Source organism: Ambystoma mexicanum, chromosome 1p, assembly GCF_040938575.1.
Source record: "Ambystoma mexicanum isolate Mex_15411 chromosome 1p, UKY_AmexF1_1, whole genome shotgun sequence".
NCBI lineage: Eukaryota > Metazoa > Chordata > Amphibia > Caudata > Ambystomatidae > Ambystoma > Ambystoma mexicanum.
Window position 1 is genome coordinate 1,024,926,542 of NC_090921.1, and position 16,377 is coordinate 1,024,942,918.

Genomic DNA, 16,377 nt, shown 5'->3' on the forward strand with positions numbered 1-16,377 from the left:
CCTCAAAGCAAAAGGCATCTATTTTCAGTGATGAAATATAATATAATTATAAATTATCTGTTATTTTACTTTCCAAGTATTTTACTTTCCAAGTATTCAATAAAATGTGCATTTGGCAAAAGTCCTTTGAGCCAGATTTGAACCAGCGACCTAAGGATGCCTGTTTTACCACTACAGTCCTCCGCTCTACCAACTGAGCTATCAAAGGCTTGGCAAATCAACTCTAGCAAACTCAATACGAGCTTCCACTTCAACCGTCGACTTGTAAACATCTCTTGCAATTCGTGCAAAATACTACAAATTTGGCTTGTGAGGTTCCCGAATTGAGTAAAAGCACATCAGTTCACAATTAAAAAAATGACCCCCTCCGCAGTCGCCCGCATGTTACTGACCACCATACTAAGGGGGAAAAGTTGAAAGGCGGCACCTCACAGGCCATCTCCTCAGAGTATTCAGCCGCGTTGGGCCTTGACAAAATTTTAATATCTTGGATGGTGTATAGTGTTCTCTCATTTCTCTTGAGAAATCAAGATTGTCAAGGGGATTCTGCTGTTTTGCCAGTTCATAGCAAGAGATGGGGATCCAAAACACCTCACAGGAAACCAATGAAGATTCGTGTTGGACAGAAAAATAACGTGGTCACAGCCTCAAAGCAAAAGGCATCTATTTTCAGTGATGAAATATAATATAATTATAAATTGTCTGTTATTTTACTTTCCAAGTATTTTACTTTCCAAGTATTCAATAAAATGTGCATTTGGCAAAAGTCCTTCGAGCCGGATTTGAACCAGCGACCTAAGGATGCCTGTTTTACCACTACAGTCCTCCGCTCTACCAACTGAGCTATCGAAGGCTTGGCAAATCAGTCTCTAGCAAGCTCAATACGAGCTTCTACTTCAACCGTCCACATTCAAACATCTCTTGCAATTCGTGCAAAATACTACAAATTTGGCTTGTGAGGTTCCCGAATTGAGTAAAAGCACATCAGTTCACAATTAAAAAAATGACCCCCTCCGCAGTGTCCCGCATGTTACTGACCACCATACAAAGGAGGAAAAGTTGAAAGGCGGCGCCTCACAGGCCATCTCCTCAGAGTATTCATCAGTGTTCGGCCTTGACAATATTTTAATATCTTGGATGGTGTATAGTGTTCTCCCATTTCCCTTGAGAAATCAAGATTGTCAAGGGGATTCTGCTGTTTTGCCAGTTCATAGCAAGAGATGGGGATCCGAAACACCTCACAGGCAACCAATGAAGATTGGTGTTGGACAGAAACATAACGTGGCCACAGCCTCAAAGCAAAAGGCATCTATTTTCAGTGATGAAATATAATATAATTATAAATTGTCTGTTATTTTATTTTCCAAGTATTTCACTTTCCAAGTATTCAATAAAATTTGCATTTGGCAAAAGTCCTTCGAGCCGGATTTGAACCAGCGACCTAAGGATGCCTGTTTTACCACTACAGTCCTCCGCTCTACCAACTGAGCTTTCGAAGGCTTGGCAAATCAATCTCTAGCAAACTCAATACGAGCTTTCACTTCAACCGTCGACTTGTAAACATCTCTTGCAATTCGTGCAAAATACTACAAATTTGGCTTGTGAGGTTCCCGAATTGAGTAAAAGCACATCAGTTCCCAATTAAAAAAATGACCCCCTCCGCAGTCTCCCGCATGTTAATGACCACCATACTAAGGGGGAAAAGTTGAAAGGCGGCGCCTCACAGGCCATCTCCTCAGAGTATTCAGCCGTGTTGGGCCTTGACAATATTTTAATATCTTGGATGGTGTATAGTGTTCTCTCATTTCCCTTGAGAAATCAAGATTGTCAAGGGGATTCTGCTGTTTTGCCAGTTCATAGCAAGAGATGGGGATCCAAAACACCTGACAGGAAACCAATGAAGATTCGTGTTGGACAGAAAAATAACGTGGCCACAGCCTCAAAGCAAAAGGCATCTATTTTCAGTGATGAAATATAATATAATTATAAATTGTCTGTTATTTTACTTTCCAAGTATTTTACTTTCCAAGTATTCAATAAAATGTGCATTTGGCAAAAGTCCTTTGAGCCGGATTTGAACCAGCGACCTAAGGATGCCTGTTTTACCACTACAGTCCTCCGCTCTACCAACTGAGCTATCGAAGGCTTGGCAAATCAACTCTAGCAAACTGAATACGAGCTTCCACTTCAAACGTCGACTTGTAAACATCTCTTGCAATTCGTGCAAAATACTACAAATTTGGCTTGTGAGGTTCCCGAATTGAGTAAAAGCACATCAGTTCACAATTAAAAAAATGACCCCCTCCGCAGTCGCCCGCATGTTACTGACCACCATACTAAGGGGGAAAAGCTGAAAGGCGGCACCTCACAGGCCATCTGCTCAGAGTATTCAGCCGCGTTGGGCCTTGACAATATTTTAATATCTTGGATGGTGTATAGTGTTCTCTCATTTCTCTTGAGAAATCAAGATTGTCAAGGGGATTCTGCTGTTTTGCCAGTTCATAGCAAGAGATGGGGATCCAAAACACCTCACAGGAAACCAATGAAGATTCGTGTTGGACAGAAAAATAACGTGGTCACAGCCTCAAAGCAAAAGGCATCTATTTTCAGTGATGAAATATAATATAATTATAAATCGTCTGTTATTTTACTTTCCAAGTATTTTACTTTCCAAGTATTCAATAAAATGTGCATTTGGCAAAAGTCCTTCGAGCCGGATTTGAACCAGCGACCTAAGGATGCCTGTTTTACCACTACAGTCCTCCGCTCTACCAACTGAGCTATCGAAGGCTTGGCAAATTGTTCTCTAGCAAACTCAATACGAGCTTCCACTTCAACCGTCGACATTCAAACATCTCTTGCAATTCGTGCAAAATACTACAAATTTGGCTTGTGAGGTTCCCGAATTGAGTAAAAGCACATCAGTTCCCAATTAAAAAAATGACCCCCTCCGCAGTCTCCCGCATGTTAATGACCACCATACTAAGGGGGAAAAGTTGAAAGGCGGCGCCTCACAGGCCATCTCCTCAGAGTATTCATCAGTGTTCGGCCTTGACAATATTTTAATATCTTGGATGGTGTATAGTGTTCTCCCATTTCCCTTGATAAATCAAGATTGTCAAGGGGATTCTGCTGTTTTGTCAGTTCATAGCAAGAGATGGGGATCCAAAATACGTCACAGGAAACCAACGAAGATTGGTGTCGGACAGAAAAATAACGTGGCCACAGCCTCAAAGCAAAAGGCATCTATTTTCAGTGATGAAATATAATATAATTATAAATATTCTGTTATTTTATTTTCCAAGTATTTTACTTTCCAAGTATTCAATAAAATTTGCATTTGGCAAAAGTCCTTCGAGCCGGATTTGAACCAGCAACCTAAGGATGCCTGTTTTACCACTACAGTCCTCCGCTCTACCAACTGAGCTTTCGAAGGCATGGCAAATTATTCTCTAGCAAACTCAATACGAGCTTCCACTTCAACCGTCGACTTGTAAACATCTCTTGCAATTCGTGCAAAATACTACAAATTTGGCTTGTGAGGTTCCCGAATTGAGTAAAAGCACATCAGTTCCCAATTAAAAAAATGACCCCCTCCGCAGTCTCCCGCATGTTAATGACCACCATACTAAGGGGGAAAAGTTGAAAGGCGGCGCCTCACAGGCCATCTCCTCAGAGTATTCAGCCGTGTTGGGCCTTGACAATATTTTAATATCTTGGATGGTGTATAGTGTTCTCTCATTTCCCTTGAGAAATCAAGATTGTCAAGGGGATTCTGCTGTTTTGCCAGTTCATAGCAAGAGATGGGGATCCAAAACACCTGATAGGAAACCAATGAAGATTCGTGTTGGACAGAAAAATAACGTGGCCACAGCCTCAAAGCAAAAGGCATCTATTTTCAGTGATGAAATATAATATAATTATAAATTATCTGTTATTTTACTTTCCAAGTATTTTACTTTCCAAGTATTCAATAAAATGTGCATTTGGCAAAAGTCCTTTGAGCCGGATTTGAACCAGCGACCTAAGGATGCCTGTTTTACCACTACAGTCCTCCGCTCTACCAACTGAGCTATCAAAGGCTTGGCAAATCAACTCTAGCAAACTCAATACAAGCTTCCACTTCAACCGTCGACTTGTAAACATCTCTTGCAATTCGTGCAAAATACTACAAATTTGGCTTGTGAGGTTCCCGAATTGAGTAAAAGCACATCAGTTCCCAATTAAAAAAATGACCCCCTCCGCAGTCTCCCGCATGTTAATGACCACCATACTAAGGGGGAAAAGTTGAAAGGCGGCGCCTCACAGGCCATCTCCTCAGAGTATTCAGCCGTGTTGGGCCTTGACAATATTTTAATATCTTGGATGGTGTATAGTGTTCTCTCATTTCCCTTGAGAAATCAAGATTGTCAAGGGGATTCTGCTGTTTTGCCAGTTCATAGCAAGAGATGGGGATCCAAAACACCTGACAGGAAACCAATGAAGATTCGTGTTGGACAGAAAAATAACGTGGCCACAGCCTCAAAGCAAAAGGCATCTATTTTCAGTGATGAAATATAATATAATTATAAATTATCTGTTATTTTACTTTCCAAGTATTTTACTTTCCAAGTATTCAATAAAATGTGCATTTGGCAAAAGTCCTTTGAGCCAGATTTGAACCAGCGACCTAAGGATGCCTGTTTTACCACTACAGTCCTCCGCTCTACCAACTGAGCTATCAAAGGCTTGGCAAATCAACTCTAGCAAACTCAATACGAGCTTCCACTTCAACCGTCGACTTGTAAACATCTCTTGCAATTCGTGCAAAATACTACAAATTTGGCTTGTGAGGTTCCCGAATTGAGTAAAAGCACATCAGTTCACAATTAAAAAAATGACCCCCTCCGCAGTCGCCCGCATGTTACTGACCACCATACTAAGGGGGAAAAGTTGAAAGGCGGCACCTCACAGGCCATCTCCTCAGAGTATTCAGCCGCGTTGGGCCTTGACAAAATTTTAATATCTTGGATGGTGTATAGTGTTCTCTCATTTCTCTTGAGAAATCAAGATTGTCAAGGGGATTCTGCTGTTTTGCCAGTTCATAGCAAGAGATGGGGATCCAAAACACCTCACAGGAAACCAATGAAGATTCGTGTTGGACAGAAAAATAACGTGGTCACAGCCTCAAAGCAAAAGGCATCTATTTTCAGTGATGAAATATAATATAATTATAAATTGTCTGTTATTTTACTTTCCAAGTATTTTACTTTCCAAGTATTCAATAAAATGTGCATTTGGCAAAAGTCCTTCGAGCCGGATTTGAACCAGCGACCTAAGGATGCCTGTTTTACCACTACAGTCCTCCGCTCTACCAACTGAGCTATCGAAGGCTTGGCAAATCAGTCTCTAGCAAGCTCAATACGAGCTTCTACTTCAACCGTCCACATTCAAACATCTCTTGCAATTCGTGCAAAATACTACAAATTTGGCTTGTGAGGTTCCCGAATTGAGTAAAAGCACATCAGTTCACAATTAAAAAAATGACCCCCTCCGCAGTGTCCCGCATGTTACTGACCACCATACAAAGGAGGAAAAGTTGAAAGGCGGCGCCTCACAGGCCATCTCCTCAGAGTATTCATCAGTGTTCGGCCTTGACAATATTTTAATATCTTGGATGGTGTATAGTGTTCTCCCATTTCCCTTGAGAAATCAAGATTGTCAAGGGGATTCTGCTGTTTTGCCAGTTCATAGCAAGAGATGGGGATCCGAAACACCTCACAGGCAACCAATGAAGATTGGTGTTGGACAGAAACATAACGTGGCCACAGCCTCAAAGCAAAAGGCATCTATTTTCAGTGATGAAATATAATATAATTATAAATTGTCTGTTATTTTATTTTCCAAGTATTTCACTTTCCAAGTATTCAATAAAATTTGCATTTGGCAAAAGTCCTTCGAGCCGGATTTGAACCAGCGACCTAAGGATGCCTGTTTTACCACTACAGTCCTCCGCTCTACCAACTGAGCTTTCGAAGGCTTGGCAAATCAATCTCTAGCAAACTCAATACGAGCTTCCACTTCAACCGTCGACTTGTAAACATCTCTTGCAATTCGTGCAAAATACTACAAATTTGGCTTGTGAGGTTCCCGAATTGAGTAAAAGCACATCAGTTCCCAATTAAAAAAATGACCCCCTCCGCAGTCTCCCGCATGTTAATGACCACCATACTAAGGGGGAAAAGTTGAAAGGCGGCGCCTCACAGGCCATCTCCTCAGAGTATTCAGCCGTGTTGGGCCTTGACAATATTTTAATATCTTGGATGGTGTATAGTGTTCTCTCATTTCCCTTGAGAAATCAAGATTGTCAAGGGGATTCTGCTGTTTTGCCAGTTCATAGCAAGAGATGGGGATCCAAAACACCTGACAGGAAACCAATGAAGATTCGTGTTGGACAGAAAAATAACGTGGCCACAGCCTCAAAGCAAAAGGCATCTATTTTCAGTGATGAAATATAATATAATTATAAATTGTCTGTTATTTTACTTTCCAAGTATTTTACTTTCCAAGTATTCAATAAAATGTGCATTTGGCAAAAGTCCTTTGAGCCGGATTTGAACCAGCGACCTAAGGATGCCTGTTTTACCACTACAGTCCTCCGCTCTACCAACTGAGCTATCGAAGGCTTGGCAAATCAACTCTAGCAAACTGAATACGAGCTTCCACTTCAAACGTCGACTTGTAAACATCTCTTGCAATTCGTGCAAAATACTACAAATTTGGCTTGTGAGGTTCCCGAATTGAGTAAAAGCACATCAGTTCACAATTAAAAAAATGACCCCCTCCGCAGTCGCCCGCATGTTACTGACCACCATACTAAGGGGGAAAAGCTGAAAGGCGGCACCTCACAGGCCATCTCCTCAGAGTATTCAGCCGCGTTGGGCCTTGACAATATTTTAATATCTTGGATGGTGTATAGTGTTCTCTCATTTCTCTTGAGAAATCAAGATTGTCAAGGGGATTCTGCTGTTTTGCCAGTTCATAGCAAGAGATGGGGATCCAAAACACCTCACAGGAAACCAATGAAGATTCGTGTTGGACAGAAAAATAACGTGGTCACAGCCTCAAAGCAAAAGGCATCTATTTTCAGTGATGAAATATAATATAATTATAAATCGTCTGTTATTTTACTTTCCAAGTATTTTACTTTCCAAGTATTCAATAAAATGTGCATTTGGCAAAAGTCCTTCGAGCCGGATTTGAACCAGCGACCTAAGGATGCCTGTTTTACCACTACAGTCCTCCGCTCTACCAACTGAGCTATCGAAGGCTTGGCAAATTGTTCTCTAGCAAACTCAATACGAGCTTCCACTTCAACCGTCGACATTCAAACATCTCTTGCAATTCGTGCAAAATACTACAAATTTGGCTTGTGAGGTTCCCGAATTGAGTAAAAGCACATCAGTTCCCAATTAAAAAAATGACCCCCTCCGCAGTCTCCCGCATGTTAATGACCACCATACTAAGGGGGAAAAGTTGAAAGGCGGCGCCTCACAGGCCATCTCCTCAGAGTATTCATCAGTGTTCGGCCTTGACAATATTTTAATATCTTGGATGGTGTATAGTGTTCTCCCATTTCCCTTGATAAATCAAGATTGTCAAGGGGATTCTGCTGTTTTGTCAGTTCATAGCAAGAGATGGGGATCCAAAATACGTCACAGGAAACCAACGAAGATTGGTGTCGGACAGAAAAATAACGTGGCCACAGCCTCAAAGCAAAAGGCATCTATTTTCAGTGATGAAATATAATATAATTATAAATATTCTGTTATTTTATTTTCCAAGTATTTTACTTTCCAAGTATTCAATAAAATTTGCATTTGGCAAAAGTCCTTCGAGCCGGATTTGAACCAGCAACCTAAGGATGCCTGTTTTACCACTACAGTCCTCCGCTCTACCAACTGAGCTTTCGAAGGCATGGCAAATTATTCTCTAGCAAACTCAATACGAGCTTCCACTTCAACCGTCGACTTGTAAACATCTCTTGCAATTCGTGCAAAATACTACAAATTTGGCTTGTGAGGTTCCCGAATTGAGTAAAAGCACATCAGTTCCCAATTAAAAAAATGACCCCCTCCGCAGTCTCCCGCATGTTAATGACCACCATACTAAGGGGGAAAAGTTGAAAGGTGGCGCCTCACAGGCCATCTCCTCAGAGTATTCAGCCGTGTTGGGCCTTGACAATATTTTAATATCTTGGATGGTGTATAGTGTTCTCTCATTTCCCTTGAGAAATCAAGTTTGTCAAGGGGATTCTGCTGTTTTGCCAGTTCATAGCAAGAGATGGGGATCCAAAACACCTGACAGGAAACCAATGAAGATTCGTGTTGGACAGAAAAACAACGTGGCCACAGCCTCAAAGCAAAAGGCATCTATTTTCAGTGATGAAATATAATATAATTATAAATTATCTGTTATTTTACTTTCCAAGTATTTTACTTTCCAAGTATTCAATAAAATGTGCATTTGGCAAAAGTCCTTTGAGCCGGATTTGAACCAGCAACCTAAGGATGCCTGTTTTACCACTACAGTCCTCCGCTCTACCAACTGAGCTATCAAAGGCTTGGCAAATCAACTCTAGCAAACTCAATACGAGCTTCCACTTCAACCGTCGACTTGTAAACATCTCTTGCAATTCGTGCAAAATACTACAAATTTGGCTTGTGAGGTTCCCGAATTGAGTAAAAGCACATCAGTTCACAATTAAAAAAATGACCCCCTCCGCAGTCGCCCGCATGTTACTGACCACCATACTAAGGGGGAAAAGTTGAAAGGCGGCACCTCACAGGCCATCTCAGAGTATTCAGCCGCGTTGGGCCTTGACAATATTTTAATATCTTGGATGGTGTATAGTGTTCTCTCATTTCTCTTGAGAAATCAAGATTGTCAAGGGGATTCTGCTGTTTTGCCAGTTCATAGCAAGAGATGGGGATCCAAAACACCTCACAGGAAACCAATGAAGATTCGTGTTGGACAGAAAAATAACGTGGTCACAGCCTCAAAGCAAAAGGCATCTATTTTCAGTGATGAAATATAATATAATTATAAATTGTCTGTTATTTTACTTTCCAAGTATTTTACTTTCCAAGTATTCAATAAAATGTGCATTTGGCAAAAGTCCTTCGAGCCGGATTTGAACCAGCGACCTAAGGATGCCTGTTTTACCACTACAGTCCTCCGCTCTACCAACTGAGCTATCGAAGGCTTGGCAAATCAGTCTCTAGCAAGCTCAATACGAGCTTCTACTTCAACCGTCCACATTCAAACATCTCTTGCAATTCGTGCAAAATACTACAAATTTGGCTTGTGAGGTTCCCGAATTGAGTAAAAGCACATCAGTTCACAATTAAAAAAATGACCCCCTCCGCAGTGTCCCGCATGTTACTGACCACCATACAAAGGAGGAAAAGTTGAAAGGCGGCGCCTCACAGGCCATCTCCTCAGAGTATTCATCAGTGTTCGGCCTTGACAATATTTTAATATCTTGGATGGTGTCTAGTGTTCTCCCATTTCCCTTGAGAAATCAAGGTTGTCAAGGGGATTCTGCTGTTTTGCCAGTTCATAGCAAGAGATGGGGATCCAAAACACCTCACAGGAAACCAATGAAGATTCGTGTTGGACAGAAAAATAACGTGGTCACAGCCTCAAAGCAAAAGGCATCTATTTTCAGTGATGAAATATAATATAATTATAAATTGTCTGTTATTTTATTTTCCAAGTATTTCACTTTCCAAGTATTCAATAAAATTTGCATTTGGCAAAAGTCCTTCGAGCCGGATTTGAACCAGCGACCTAAGGATGCCTGTTTTACCACTACAGTCCTCCGCTCTACCAACTGAGCTTTCGAAGGCTTGGCAAATCAATCTCTAGCAAACTCAATACGAGCTTCCACTTCAACCGTCGACTTGTAAACATCTCTTGCAATTCGTGCAAAATACTACAAATTTGGCTTGTGAGGTTCCCGAATTGAGTAAAAGCACATCAGTTCCCAATTAAAAAAATGACCCCCTCCGCAGTCTCCCGCATGTTAATGACCACCATACTAAGGGGGAAAAGTTGAAAGGCGGCGCCTCACAGGCCATCTCCTCAGAGTATTCAGCCGTGTTGGGCCTTGACAATATTTTAATATCTTGGATGGTGTATAGTGTTCTCTCATTTCCCTTGAGAAATCAAGATTGTCAAGGGGATTCTGCTGTTTTGTCAGTTCATAGCAAGAGATGGGGATCCAAAATACCTCACAGGAAACCAACGAAGATTGGTGTCGGACAGAAAAATAACGTGGCCACAGCCTCAAAGCAAAAGGCAACTATTTTCAGTGATGAAATATAATATAATTATAAATTGTCTGTTATTTTACTTTCCAAGTATTTTACTTTCCAAGTATTCAATACAATGTGCATTTGGCAAAAGTCCTTCGAGCCGGATTTGAAACAGCGACCTAAGGATGCTTGTTTTACCACTACAGTCCCACGCTCTACCAACTGAGCTATCGAAGGCTTGGCAAATCAACTCTAGCAAACTGAATACGAGCTTCCACTTCAAACGTCGACTTGTAAACATCTCTTGCAATTCGTGCAAAATACTACAAATTTGGCTTGTGAGGTTCCCGAATTGAGTAAAAGCACATCAGTTCACAATTAAAAAAATGACCCCCTCCGCAGTCGCCCGCATGTTACTGACCACCATACTAAGGGGGAAAAGCTGAAAGGCGGCACCTCACAGGCCATCTCCTCAGAGTATTCAGCCGCGTTGGGCCTTGACAATATTTTAATATCTTGGATGGTGTATAGTGTTCTCTCATTTCTCTTGAGAAATCAAGATTGTCAAGGGGATTCTGCTGTTTTGCCAGTTCATAGCAAGAGATGGGGATCCAAAACACCTCACAGGAAACCAATGAAGATTCGTGTTGGACAGAAAAATAACGTGGTCACAGCCTCAAAGCAAAAGGCATCTATTTTCAGTGATGAAATACAATATAATTATAAATTGTCTGTTATTTTACTTTCCAAGTATTTTACTTTCCAAGTATTCAATAAAATGTGCATTTGGCAAAAGTCCTTCGAGCCGGATTTGAACCAGCGACCTAAGGATGCCTGTTTTACCACTACAGTCCTCCGCTCTACCAACTGAGCTATCGAAGGCTTGGCAAATTGTTCTCTAGCAAACTCAATACGAGCTTCCACTTCAACCGTCGACTTGTAAACATCTCTTGCAATTCGTGCAAAATACTACAAATTTGGCTTGTGAGGTTCCCGAATTGAGTAAAAGCACATCAGTTCCCAATTAAAAAAATGACCCCCTCCGCAGTCTCCCGCATGTTAATGACCACCATACTAAGGGGGAAAAGTTGAAAGGCGGCGCCTCACAGGCCATCTCCTCAGAGTATTCAGCCGTGTTGGGCCTTGACAATATTTTAATATCTTGGATGGTGTATAGTGTTCTCTCATTTCCCTTGAGAAATCAAGATTGTCAAGGGGATTCTGCTGTTTTGCCAGTTCATAGCAAGAGATGGGGATCCAAAACACCTGACAGGAAACCAATGAAGATTCGTGTTGGACAGAAAAATAACGTGGCCACAGCTCAAAGCAAAAGGCATCTATTTTCAGTGATGAAATATAATATAATTATAAATTATCTGTTATTTTACTTTCCAAGTATTTTACTTTCCAAGTATTCAATAAAATGTGCATTTGGCAAAAGTCCTTTGAGCCGGATTTGAACCAGCGACCTAAGGATGCCTGTTTTACCACTACAGTCCTCCTCTCTACCAACTGAGCTATCAAAGGCTTGGCAAATCAACTCTAGCAAACTCAATACGAGCTTCCACTTCAACCGTCGACATTCAAACATCTCTTGCAATTCGTGCAAAATACTACAAATTTGGCTTGTGAGGTTCCCGAATTGAGTAAAAGCACATCAGTTCCCAATTAAAAAAATGACCCCCTCCGCAGTCTCCCGCATGTTAATGACCACCATACTAAGGGGGAAAAGTTGAAAGGCGGCGCCTCACAGGCCATCTCCTCAGAGTATTCAGCCGTGTTGGGCCTTGACAATATTTTAATATCTTGGATGGTGTATAGTGTTCTCTCATTTCCCTTGAGAAATCAAGATTGTCAAGGGGATTCTGCTGTTTTGCCAGTTCATAGCAAGAGATGGTGATCCAAAACACCTGACAGGAAACCAATGAAGATTCGTGTTGGACAGAAAAATAACGTGGCCACAGCCTCAAAGCAAAAGGCATCTATTTTCAGTGATGAAATATAATATAATTATAAATTATCTGTTATTTTACTTTCCAAGTATTTTACTTTCCAAGTATTCAATAAAATGTGCATTTGGCAAAAGTCCTTTGAGCCGGATTTGAACCAGCGACCTAAGGATGCCTGTTTTACCACTACAGTCCTCCGCTCTACCAACTGAGCTATCAAAGGCTTGGCAAATCAACTCTAGCAAACTCAATACGTGCTTCCACTTCAACCGTCGACTTGTAAACATCTCTTGCAATTCGTGCAAAATACTACAAATTTGGCTTGTGAGGTTCCCGAATTGAGTAAAAGCACATCAGTTCCCAATTAAAAAAATGACCCCCTCCGCAGTCGCCCGCATGTTACTGACCACCATACTAAGGGGGAAAAGTTGAAAGGCGGCACCTCACAGGCCATCTCCTCAGAGTATTCAGCCGCGTTGGGCCTTGACAATATTTTAATATCTTGGATGGTGTATAGTGTTCTCTCATTTCTCTTGAGAAATCAAGATTGTCAAGGGGATTCTGCTGTTTTGCCAGTTCATAGCAAGAGATGGGGATCCAAAACACCTCACAGGAAACCAATGAAGATTCGTGTTGGACAGAAAAATAACGTGGTCACACCCTCAAAGCAAAAGGCATCTATTTTCAGTGATGAAATATAATATAATTATAAATTGTCTGTTATTTTACTTTCCAATTATTTTACTTTCCAAGTATTCAATAAAATGTGCATTTGGCAAAAGTCCTTCGAGCCGGATTTGAACCAGCGACCTAAGGATGCCTGTTTTACCACTACAGTCCTCCGCTCTACCAACTGAGCTATCGAAGACTTGGCAAATCAGTCTCTAGGAAGCTCAATACGAGCTTCTACTTCAACCGTCCACATTCAAACATCTCTTGCAATTTGTGCAAAATACTACAAATTTGGCTTGTGAGGTTCCCGAATTGAGTAAAAGCACATCAGTTCACAATTAAAAAAATGACCCCCTCCGCAGTGTCCCGCATGTTACTGACCACCATACAAAGGAGGAAAAGTTGAAAGGCGGCGCCTCACAGGCCATCTCCTCAGAGTATTCATCAGTGTTCGGCCTTGACAATATTTTAATATCTTGGATGGTGTATAGTGTTCTCCCATTTCCCTTGAGAAATCAAGATTGTCAAGGGGATTCTGCTGTTTTGCCAGTTCATAGCAAGAGATGGGGATCCGAAACACCTCACAGGCAACCAATGAAGATTGGTGTTGGACAGAAACATAACGTGGCCACAGCCTCAAAGCAAAAGGCATCTATTTTCAGTGATGAAATATAATATAATTATAAATTGTCTGTTATTTTATTTTCCAAGTATTTCACTTTCCAAGTATTCAATAAAATGTGCATTTGGCAAAAGTCCTTTGAGCCGGATTTGAACCAGCGACCTAAGGATGCCTGTTTTACCACTACAGTCCTCCGCTCTACCAACTGAGCTATCGAAGGCTTGGCAAATCAGTCTCTAGCAAGCTCAATACGAGCTTCCACTTCAACCGTCGACATTCAAACATCTCTTGCAATTCGTGCAAAATACTACAAATTTGGCTTGTGAGGTTCCCGAATTGAGTAAAAGCACATCAGTTCACAATTAAAAAAATGACCCCCTCTGCAGTGTCCCGCATGTTACTGACCACCATACAAAGGAGGAAAAGTTGAAAGGCGGCGCCTCACAGGCCATCTCCTCAGAGTATTCATCAGTGTTCGGCCTTGACAATATTTTAATATCTTGGATGGTGTATAGTGTTCTCCCATTTCCCTTGAGAAATCAAGATTGTCAAGGGGATTCTGCTGTTTTGTCAGTTCATAGCAAGAGATGGGGATCCAAAATACCTCACAGGAAACCAACGAAGATTGGTGTCGGACAGAAAAATAACGTGGCCACAGCCTCAAAGCAAAAGGCATCTATTTTCAGTGATGAAATATAATATAATTATAAATTGTCTGTTATTTTACTTTCCAAGTATTTTACTTTCCAAGTATTCAATACAATGTGCATTTGGCAAAAGTCCTTCGAGCCGGATTTGAAACAGCGACCTAAGGATGCCTGTTTTACCACTACAGTCCCACGCTCTACCAACTGAGCTATCGAAGGCTTGGCAAATCGTTCTCTAGCAAACTCAATACGAGCTTCCACTTCAACCGTCGACTTGTAAACATCTCTTGCAATTCGTGCAAAATACTACAAATTTGGCTTGTGAGGTTCCCGAATTGAGTAAAAGCACATCAGTTCCCAATTAAAAAAATGACCCCCTCCCCAGTCTCCCGCATGTTAATGACCACCATACTAAGGGGGAAAAGTTGAAAGGCGGCGCCTCACAGGCCATCTCCTCAGAGTATTCAGCCGTGTTGGGCCTTGACAATATTTTAATATCTTGGATGGTGTATAGTGTTCTCTCATTTCCCTTGAGAAATCAAGATTGTCAAGGGGATTCTGCTGTTTTGCCAGTTCATAGCAAGAGATGGGGATCCAAAACACCTGACAGGAAACCAATGAAGATTCGTGTTGGACAGAAAAATAACGTGGCCACAGCCTCAAAGCAAAAGGCATCTATTTTCAGTGATGAAATATAATATAATTATAAATTATCTGTTATTTTACTTTCCAAGTATTTTACTTTCCAAGTATTCAATAAAATGTGCATTTGGCAAAAGTCCTTTGAGCCGGATTTGAACCAGCGACCTAAGGATGCCTGTTTTACCACTACAGTCCTCCGCTCTACCAACTGAGCTATCAAAGGCTTGGCAAATCAACTCTAGCAAACTCAATACGAGCTTCCACTTCAACCGTCGACTTGTAAACATCTCTTGCAATTCGTGCAAAATACTACAAATTTGGCTTGTGAGGTTCCCGAATTGAGTAAAAGCACATCAGTTCCCAATTAAAAAAATGACCCCCTCCGCAGTCTCCCGCATGTTAATGACCACCATACTAAGGGGGAAAAGTTGAAAGGTGGCGCCTCACAGGCCATCTCCTCAGAGTATTCAGCCGTGTTGGGCCTTGACAATATTTTAATATCTTGGATGGTGTATAGTGTTCTGTCATTTCCCTTGAGAAATCAAGATTGTCAAGGGGATTCTGCTGTTTTGCCAGTTAATAGCAAGAGATGAGGATCCAAAACACCTGACAGGAAACCAATGAAGATTCGTGTTGGACAGAAAAATAACGTGGCCACAGCCTCAAAGCAAAAGGCATCTATTTTCAGTGATGAAATATAATATAATTATAAATTATCTGTTATTTTACTTTCCAAGTATTTTACTTTCCAAGTATTCAATAAAATGTGCATTTGGCAAAAGTCCTTTGAGCCGGATTTGAACCAGGGACCTAAGGATGCCTGTTTTACCACTACAGTCCTCCGCTCTACCAACTGAGCTATCAAAGGCTTGGCAAATCAACTCTAGCAAACTCAATACGAGCTTCCACTTCAACCGTCGACTTGTAAACATCTCTTGCAATTCGTGCAAAATACTACAAATTTGGCTTGTGAGGTTCCCGAATTGAGTAAAAGCACATCAGTTCACAATTAAAAAAATGACCCCCTCCGCAGTCGCCCGCATGTTACTGACCACCATACTAAGGGGGAAAAGTTGAAAGGCGGCACCTCACAGGCCATCTCCTCAGAGTATTCAGCCGCGTTGGGCCTTGACAATATTTTAATATCTTGGATGGTGTATAGTGTTCTCTCATTTCTCTTGAGAAATCAAGATTGTCAAGGGGATTCTGCTGTTTTGCCAGTTCATAGCAAGAGATGGGGATCCAAAACACCTCACAGGAAACCAATGAAGATTCGTGTTGGACAGAAAAATAACGTGGTCACAGCCTCAAAGCAAAAGGCATCTATTTTCAGTGATGAAATATAATATAATTATAAATTGTCTGTTATTTTACTTTCCAAGTATTTTACTTTCCAAGTATTCAATAAAATGTGCATTTGGCAAAAGTCCTTTGAGCCGGATTTGAACCAGCGACCTAAGGATGCCTGTTTTACCACTACAGTCCTCCGCTCTACCAACTGAGCTATCGAAGGCTTGGCAAATCAGTCTCTAGCAAGCTCAATACGA

General features: G+C 41.3%; 10 non-coding genes across 10 annotated transcripts; all 10 read right to left on the reverse strand.

Annotated features, from left to right (window-relative positions):
- Positions 1–767: 767 nt before the first annotated feature.
- On the reverse strand, positions 768–853 carry TRNAY-GUA (transfer RNA tyrosine (anticodon GUA)). The gene is given in 2 exon segments: positions 768–803; positions 817–853. It is a non-coding gene; the product is annotated as a tRNA-Tyr (tRNA).
- Positions 854–2,704: 1,851 nt separating this feature from the next.
- Positions 2,705–2,790, reverse strand: TRNAY-GUA (transfer RNA tyrosine (anticodon GUA)). The gene is given in 2 exon segments: positions 2,705–2,740; positions 2,754–2,790. It is a non-coding gene; the product is annotated as a tRNA-Tyr (tRNA).
- A 1,206-nt stretch (positions 2,791–3,996) lies between these two features.
- Positions 3,997–4,082, reverse strand: TRNAY-GUA (transfer RNA tyrosine (anticodon GUA)). Its single transcript is given in 2 exon segments — positions 3,997–4,032; positions 4,046–4,082. It is a non-coding gene; the product is annotated as a tRNA-Tyr (tRNA).
- A 1,204-nt stretch (positions 4,083–5,286) lies between these two features.
- TRNAY-GUA (transfer RNA tyrosine (anticodon GUA)) lies at positions 5,287–5,372 on the reverse strand. Its single transcript is given in 2 exon segments — positions 5,287–5,322; positions 5,336–5,372. It is a non-coding gene; the product is annotated as a tRNA-Tyr (tRNA).
- Positions 5,373–7,223: 1,851 nt separating this feature from the next.
- TRNAY-GUA (transfer RNA tyrosine (anticodon GUA)) lies at positions 7,224–7,309 on the reverse strand. Its single transcript is given in 2 exon segments — positions 7,224–7,259; positions 7,273–7,309. It is a non-coding gene; the product is annotated as a tRNA-Tyr (tRNA).
- Positions 7,310–8,515: 1,206 nt separating this feature from the next.
- On the reverse strand, positions 8,516–8,601 carry TRNAY-GUA (transfer RNA tyrosine (anticodon GUA)). The gene is given in 2 exon segments: positions 8,516–8,551; positions 8,565–8,601. It is a non-coding gene; the product is annotated as a tRNA-Tyr (tRNA).
- A 556-nt stretch (positions 8,602–9,157) lies between these two features.
- TRNAY-GUA (transfer RNA tyrosine (anticodon GUA)) lies at positions 9,158–9,243 on the reverse strand. Its single transcript is given in 2 exon segments — positions 9,158–9,193; positions 9,207–9,243. It is a non-coding gene; the product is annotated as a tRNA-Tyr (tRNA).
- A 1,851-nt stretch (positions 9,244–11,094) lies between these two features.
- Positions 11,095–11,180, reverse strand: TRNAY-GUA (transfer RNA tyrosine (anticodon GUA)). The gene is given in 2 exon segments: positions 11,095–11,130; positions 11,144–11,180. It is a non-coding gene; the product is annotated as a tRNA-Tyr (tRNA).
- Positions 11,181–12,384: 1,204 nt separating this feature from the next.
- TRNAY-GUA (transfer RNA tyrosine (anticodon GUA)) lies at positions 12,385–12,470 on the reverse strand. The gene is given in 2 exon segments: positions 12,385–12,420; positions 12,434–12,470. It is a non-coding gene; the product is annotated as a tRNA-Tyr (tRNA).
- Positions 12,471–14,967: 2,497 nt separating this feature from the next.
- TRNAY-GUA (transfer RNA tyrosine (anticodon GUA)) lies at positions 14,968–15,053 on the reverse strand. The gene is given in 2 exon segments: positions 14,968–15,003; positions 15,017–15,053. It is a non-coding gene; the product is annotated as a tRNA-Tyr (tRNA).
- Positions 15,054–16,377: the final 1,324 nt, after the last annotated feature.